Source organism: Amyelois transitella, chromosome W, assembly GCF_032362555.1.
Source record: "Amyelois transitella isolate CPQ chromosome W, ilAmyTran1.1, whole genome shotgun sequence".
In the NCBI taxonomy this organism is placed as follows: domain Eukaryota; kingdom Metazoa; phylum Arthropoda; class Insecta; order Lepidoptera; family Pyralidae; genus Amyelois; species Amyelois transitella.
This window is the reverse complement of record NC_083536.1, coordinates 7970114-7978424: the sequence shown is the minus strand read 5'-3', so window position 1 is coordinate 7978424 and position 8311 is coordinate 7970114. Positions and strand designations below refer to the sequence as shown.

The window sequence follows — 8311 nt, the reverse complement described above, 5'->3', positions numbered from 1 at the left end:
GAGCTGGAGACATGAAATTGTCGAGATGCGAAGGTAGTTCTGTGACTTGGTATTGGACATATTCTAAGGGTTTTCCTTTTCGATGAGTCTTGAAGTGGTACTTTAGGATGTTTGCGGAGAATGGTTCTTAGCAAATAAAGCTGCCTCACTGTCAGCACAGAGGCATTTGTATATAGTTGTTTTGTAGGAAATAGGATGGGTTTGGAATACATGACTTTAAGCACAGCCCCCTGTGCCCTTTCAACTCTAACAAAATGAGTTTTTGCAGCACATCTCCAAGCTCAGTTGCGCGCGGGCGCCGATCACAGGTGGACGCGTCGAGTGACTTTGTATCACGCAAGTGATTATCGGTGCGCGCTGTCGGTGCATTGTGTGCGTAGGTACCTACGTGTTCGCAGCTTGTTGATAATGTAAATTGAATTATTACTGACAATGATGTCTAGCAACGAGAATTCGTTTGCTATACTATCTGACGAGGAGATAAATGGTGAAGACGTTGTTGAGACCAGAGAATGTGAGATGACAGGGGATTTGCATAATGTAAGCCGGTGGAGTAGTACGGAAAACTTAGTAGAAATGAGTTCGGGAAGACCTTCAAAGAGAAACAGGGTGATGAGTACCGAAGATGTTTGGACTACAGTAGGAAAAAAGGCCAAGAAACCAGTGAGTACCGACGAAAATGATTTAACGAGTAAATCTGAGGAAAAAATTGAAATTTGTTTGACATGTCCAGAAAAACTACCTAAACAATTTGGATTGGCAAAAATGATGAAGGCTGATAATATTAAAAATGTTATAAATGTCAAATACATTAACGCATATAAGGTGTTAATTCATTTTAGCCAAGAGGAAAGTGCTGAAGAATTTCTACTATCGAAATTATTCAACGAAAATGGCTTCAAATGTCAAAGAACCCTAGAAGTAAACCAGTCTTACGGTGTGATTAAAGATGTCGACTTACATTAAGGCGACGATGAAATTTGTGAGGAGTTAAGATGCGAGACTGAGATATTAGGAATAAAACGACTTAACCCGGGGTCATTGAGGTTGGGTCAAAATAACCCGTCTTGTTTACAATTTATAATAACTTGGTAAGTACGTGCACGACGTTGCCGTTCTTTGCAGTAGCTGGAGCCAATACGGCACTCTAAACCTTTTTAATGCGAAATCAGTTCGGCGGCGACCGCGCTGGGAGCTACACGCGTGCAATTTGAAAAAAGGTAAATATGACCCGTCCTCACAATTGACGTAACAATTATGCGCCTTTGTTTACTGATTGATTTTTACTATTGTTTATTGATTCTTTGTGTATTATTGACTTATTTTTTTTGTTTTTGCCTAGAATTTTGCTAAAAATAAAAATTTTGTCAATAGGTACTTATTATAAAATACAATGAACCGAGAGAAGAGAGAAAATCAACGTATTATCGCAGTTTTAGAGGAGTCTGATACGGAGGACGACTTACCTGATAATGACGATGAAGAGGATCATGTTAGTGTTCGCAGTGAACCAAGTGATACAGAGCAAGAATGTTCGGACCATAGTTCGGATAGTAGTGATGACAATATCCCGCTCTCCGAAAGAAGAAAAGAAATACAAGCTAGACCAAACCGTGAGCCGTCGACGCAACAAGACCACCCAGTATCGCAGTCACGATATCTTGGCAAAGATGGCACTGTATGGCTCAAGACACCTTTTCGACAAAATGTGCGAACAAGGGCAGATAACATAATTACTCAATTGCCAGGTGTAACACAAGGAGCAAAGTTTGCTACTTCCGAGTTGGAATGCTGGGGCCTGTTTTTCAGCAATGAGATGTTACAGAACATTTTGAGATACACTAATGTACGTATCAAACGTAAAATTGAAGCCTGTGAAGATTTGTCAAAACATACTTATATGAAAGAATGCAGTATGGAGGAATTTAAAGCATTTCTTGGTCTTTTATATATTGCTGGCCTTAACCGCTCGGGAAGACAGAATCTCAGTGACTTGTGGGCTTCAGATGGCACGGGTGTTGAAGTATTTCGGCTAGTGATGTCTCAACAACGTTTTTACTTCATACAGAGCTGTCTGTGCTTTGATGATGACACTACCCGCGAGCAAAGGAAGCAGTTAGATAACCTAGCACCCATCAGAGAACTTTTTGAAGCTTTCGTTGAAAATTGTAAGACAACTTATTTGCCGGGTGAGTGCCTAACTATTGATGAAATGCTTGTAGCCTTTTGAGGCCGGTGCAAATTTCGACAGTATATTCCATCGAAGCCTGCCAAATATGGCATCAAAATTATTGCATTAGTAGATTCTACGAATTTTTATATTTTGAATCTCGAAATATATCCCAGAAAACAGCCTGCGGGTCCGTTTGCTGCTAGTAATAAACCATTTGATGTTGTGAATCGCATTGTGGGTCCAATTTCAAAATCAAACCGTAATCTTACGTTTGATAATTGGTTCACCAGTTATGATCTGGTCCAGCATTTGCTGAAAGAACATAAGTTGACAGCGGTGGGTACTCTGCGTAAAAACAAAAAACAAATCCCTCCTGCATTTACAAAAACTCGTGGCATTGACGTGTTTTCATCTCGATTTGGTTTCCAAAAAGATATCACTCTCGTATCTCATGTACCGAAAAAAAATAAGGTGGTATTGCTAATGTCAAGTCTTCACCATGACAATAAAATTGACGAAGCAAGTGGTGAAAAAAGCGAAAGCCCGAAATCAACACCTATTACAATAAAACAAAATGTGGGGTTGATGTCGCTGACGAACTAAGCGCCACATATGATGTGTGTCGTAACTCCAAAAGGTGGCCACATACAATTTTTTATGCCATGTTAAATATGTCTGGAATTAATGGGCTTATAATACATCGCATAAATAATAACACACCAAACGAGAAGCGACGCTTTTTTGTGAAAAACTTAGGCCTTGCTCTAGTCAGTGAGCATTTGAAAATCCGCCAGAATGTGAATCGCTTGCCTCGGGAAATGCGCAAAAGAATCAGGGAATTTGTTGGTGAATCATCAGAGGAGCCACCTGCAAAGATACCCAATTCCCGTAAAAGATGTCAAGTGTGTCCTGCAAAAAAAGATCGCAAAACAAAGCACACATGTCAAGCTTGCCATAAATTTATTTGTACATACATACATATACATACATATAATCACGTCTATATCCCTTGCGGGGTAGACAGAGCCAACAGTCCTGAGCGGACTGATAGGCCACGTTCAGCTATTTGGCTTTAAGATAGAATTGAGATTCGAATAGTGACAAGTTGCTAGCCTATCGCCTAAAAAAGAATCTCAAGTTTGTAAGCCTATCCCTTAGTCGCCTTTTACGACATCCACGGGAAAGAGATGGAGTGGTCCTATTCTTTTTTGTATTGGTGCCGGGAACCACACGGTGTTGCCGGGAACCACACGGTGTTTTATTCAATTTATTTGTCCTGAACATATAGTATCTTTCTGTAGTGATTGCATTTACAATGAAGATTCTAATTAGTTTTGTTAACTTTTGTTCATAAGATATTAAAGTTAAGTTTATAAAAATGCCATTTGTAACCGAAAAGACTGGATATTAGTGTAGTAATGCCATTGAAATTCAAGAGATCTCTGTTTTGTTCCTATCTTTAAGAGTTTATGTAAGAGTTGATTATACCTAATAAAACATTACCTAATTATTATTATTATGTTTTATTAACGTAACTTAAATACCTTAGGACTAAAGTAATAACAGAAATAATAATAACACTTAATAATTTTAAAAATACCATGAGTTAAATATATGGGTAATGTTGACCCACCTCAACGTTCGCGTATCTGTTTTCTACCACAATGACGCCGGGTTAAACGCAAAAACACGAATGATGGCCTATGGGAAACGAGTGAATCTGTTAGGATATGTTTCAAGGGTTCCCTCTTACCTTCATATGTATATATATGTGATACTAGAGCCCAAGTTCACCCATACACCTTCCCTGTTACTCAGTGTTCCAGATGCTGGCGTTTTGGTCATACGATTAAAATGTGCCCTTCTCTAAAAGTAATTTGCCCTAAAAGTCATGTTAATTGTGAAACAACAGAATTTAAATGCAATAATTGCACCGGAAGACATATGGCTATGGCTAAGATTTGTCCAGTATTTTTAAAAGAAAAATGAATAAGGGAGATCATGTCGGAATTTAACTGTTCATATAAAAAAGCCTTAACGATGTTTCCACCATCTGCAGCTCATCATGGCGGTCAAACACAAGACCTTAATAAAGTAATTGGAAAAGATACATCAGAAGACATAATTGAAGAATCTAGAAACATTCCTTCCACCCCTAGTATTATATTTCCTATCAAACATATCTCCAATAAGAACCAAAACTTAAAAAAGATTTTAAACGGACAGAAAATAAAACAGAAGAGGAATAATAAAACAACAGATAGAAAGGAAGACTACTTAGAAGATGTTTTCGAATCAAATGAAAGCGATACTAAATCTGAAGATGGCATACTAGAAGGTAATCGCAACAACTATAAAGAAAAAATATCTTGGAGTCAACTGTTTAAGAAAATTAAAAACAAAATTTTCGAGAAAGGTAACGCGTCATGGGAAGATACATTGAAAGAGTGTGTTGGTATTATAATGGAAGGGTTATTATCAATTTTTATGAAGTTTATCGCTGATCAGCCTTGTTGTAACTTCATAAAACAATTATGGACTACAGCAACCCAAGTATCTCAATAAACATACTCCAATGGAATTGCCAGAGCGTCCGTCCTAAACGAATAGAACTTGAAGCCCTACTTAGTCAAGAAAAGATACATATTGCTATATTGAGTGAAACCTGGTTAGAACCAAACAGTCCTTTCGATATTACCGGATATCATATATTCCGAGCTGACCATCATGATGGATTCGGAGAAGTAGCTATACTCACACACAAATCAATTAAAGCACAACGATTCGATGTTCAACTACGTAACAGGGCAATAGAGGTAATTTTTGTTAAAATACATAATTGTGATTATATAGAAAACGTAATTTCTGTGTACTGTTCGCCATCTACAAGTACAACGTTATCGGATTGGAATGAGGTTCTCAAATTAGGCGAAATGAGGTCCATTGTGGCAGGAGATTTTAACGCTCATCATACCAATTGGTCTACAAAAATAGATACACGTGGTGGACAAATATATGATTCTATATTAGAAAATGACTACTGTTCGTTAAATAATGGCACAAACACAAGAGTTAAACTAGTCAATGGTCTAGTCCAAAGATCATCACCGGATATATCCCTGATATCAACAGATATAGCTCTAGGATTTGATTGGCAAGTATTAAATGAAAATCTCGGAAGTGATCACTTGGCTATTAAATTGAGAACCAACATTTCGGCGAATCCAAATTATAAAAAGAAATTCAATCTAAAGAAAGCTTACTGGATTAAATATAAAAAAAATATTGAAAGTTTATTCTTGAACTTTGATTTACCTCAGGATAATCAGACGGCGTATGATGAGTTTACCAATATTGTTCTTATCGCTGCTAAAGAATCAATTCCTTATATAAAAATCTGCAACAATCCAGCACGTGCACAAAATTTTAAACCTAAGCCTTACTGGAATGAAGAAATATCAAAAGCTGTAGCAGAAAGACGTCGTGCACTAGCAATTTTCCGTAGGAATCTCACTCCAAATAACCTCGAGTTACTACAAACTAAGATCCGAACAGCCCAGTCAGTGATGAGGAGTAATAAATGTAAGTCTTGGAGAGGTTGGTGTGATAGTCTGGATGGTGTGTCCTCGTCTACTGAAATGTGGAACAAAATGAGATGGCTGAAAGGTTACAGTGCTCAAACACGATATGTTTCTTCAGATTTTGTAACTCCATCCCCTCCGAAGTTCCACTCAAAAAATCTGCTATTATCTAGTCCAATAACAGTGCAAGAACTTACTAATAACTTAAAACAATCAGACACAGCCCCAGGGTTGGATGACATCTCCTATTCTATGATTAATCACTTGCCTGATATAGCCAAAAGCATTCTAGTGTGTTTATACAATAGGTTTCTAAACACAGGTTTTGTTCCATCACAGTGGAAAGAGATTAAAATTGTCCCGATACCAAAATCAGGCGCTGATAGCAGTGGTTCTTCATCAGGTATGAGACCTATTTCCTTGATATCCTGTACATGCAAGATATTTCATTCAATAATTACACGAAGATTAGAATGGTATTTTGAAAAGAATAAATTATTTTCAGATGAGACTATAGGATTTAGAAGAACTAGATCTTGCATGGACAATTTATCAAGGTTAGTGTCACGGATACAAATTGGTTTTAGCGAAGGTTTAGTAACGGTTGGATGTTTCATCGATATAAATAATGCTTATAATAATGTTGATATATCCTGCCTTCTGCTCTCATTGGATAAGGTTAGAGTTGGAGCTTCAGTGTGCAATTATCTTTAGCAGTTTTTAAGTGGCCGTAGTTTGTTCATAGAATTAGACAATAATAAAATTATTCGTACAACTGGTACCGGAGTAGCTCAAGGTGACCCATTATCTCCATTTTTATTCAATGCTGCTACCTTAAGTATTTGTAAGGAATTATCTGGATTGCTTTTTGTTTCACAATACGCCGATGATTTTGTGCTTTATGCTACCCACAAAGACGTGTCTGAAGCAGTCTCCATTGTTCAGCGTGCTATGGATATGTTTAATGATATGATAGATGACATCGGATTAAGTGTAAGTGAAAAACGAAAATGTGCATATTTTCGAGAGGTCAGAGAAAATGCCTTTCGGCTGATGATACAGCGTTGAGGGTTAAAGAGTTCAAAATTGAAATAGTAGATAGCGTAAAATATTTAGGAATGTGGTTCGATAGAGGATTAAAATGGGGCAAACATATAAATTATACGTATGAGAAAACTTGTAAATTTTTGAACATATTCAAAGTGTTAGCTGGTTCTAAATGGGGCATACACCCAAAGTATCTTAGACGTTTATACATAGCAATCATTCGAAGTCGCCTGGATAATGGCAGCTTTCTCTATGACACCAGTGTCAAAAGCCATTTATATAAGTTGGATAAAGTACAAAATCAAGCGATGAGAGTGATTGGCGGTTTTATTAGAACTTCGCCAGTGCATGTCATGGAAAGCGAGTTATGTTTTCCACCACTATCTATTCGGAGGCGCTTTTTGGCAACTAAGTTTTGGTTTAAATCTATTTCATTGAGCAAAAATACTATTCTGGAAATAATCGATGAACTGAATTGTTTATGTGAATGGAGATACTGGTCTCGGAAAAAGCTGCCACTTCTCGTAGACACATACAGGAAATATAAGTATTTTAAGCTACAATCATTTGATAATTTGCCAATGTATAATCTGGAGTATTGGGTTACTTATTATGATCTATCCAAAAATATTATTGTTAGTATCGATGGCTTTGAAAAAGCTAAAAGGCAAGTTAGTGCATTGGAACTTAGTAATACTTGCTGTGAATACTTAAATAGACATTATAATTCATATTACAAATTATATACTGACGGGTCTAAGAATAAAATGGGATGTGGAGCTGCATTTTATGACTCAAATATGATCATATCAGTTAAAATTTGTATTTCTGGTGATATTTCTATTATGCACGCAGAATTGATTGCCATATCCGAGGCATTACAATATGCAGTAACATTGCAAAGTACCCTAATTGTTATTTTCACTGACTCTAAAAGCGCTTTGTTACACTTGGCTCGGATCCCCTCGAATAGTCGAGGATGCCCGATAGCCTACACAATTCTTGAGACTATGAATAAGCTTCGACACTTAGGTAAAAATGTTATATTGCAGTGGATTCCATCGCACATCGGAATCAGGGGTAACGAGGAGGCAGATTTAGCAGCTAAACAAGCCATTAGTGAAGGCATCAGTTATGAATGCAAGCCACTCCAAAATGAAGCGTTAAATCTTTCGAAAGTTGACTGTAGACGATTGTGGCACGAATACTTCAATGAGCGGTCTAGATATAAAGGTATTTGGTACAAAACTATCCAGTGTCAACCTCCTCTTTACCCATGGTTCGATGATCATCACGGAAATAGGGTAACCATTGTAACACTGTTGAGACTTCGTTGTGGTCATATCCCATCTAACAAGTTTAAATACCTAATGGGCATCTCAGACACACCTGATTGCCCAGAGTGTAACAAGGTAGACGATGTTCAACACGTGTTGATAGAATGTGTTCGCAACGAGGCACTCCGCCGTGAATTGCGACTCAGTGGCGGCAACGCAGTGGGTAGGTGCAA

General features: G+C 37.5%; 1 pseudogene; it reads left to right on the top strand.

The window, feature by feature from the left end:
* The first annotated feature begins 435 nt into the window (after positions 1–435).
* LOC132904138 (uncharacterized) lies at positions 436–4775 on the top strand (annotated as a pseudogene).
* The last annotated feature ends 3536 nt before the right edge of the window (positions 4776–8311 follow it).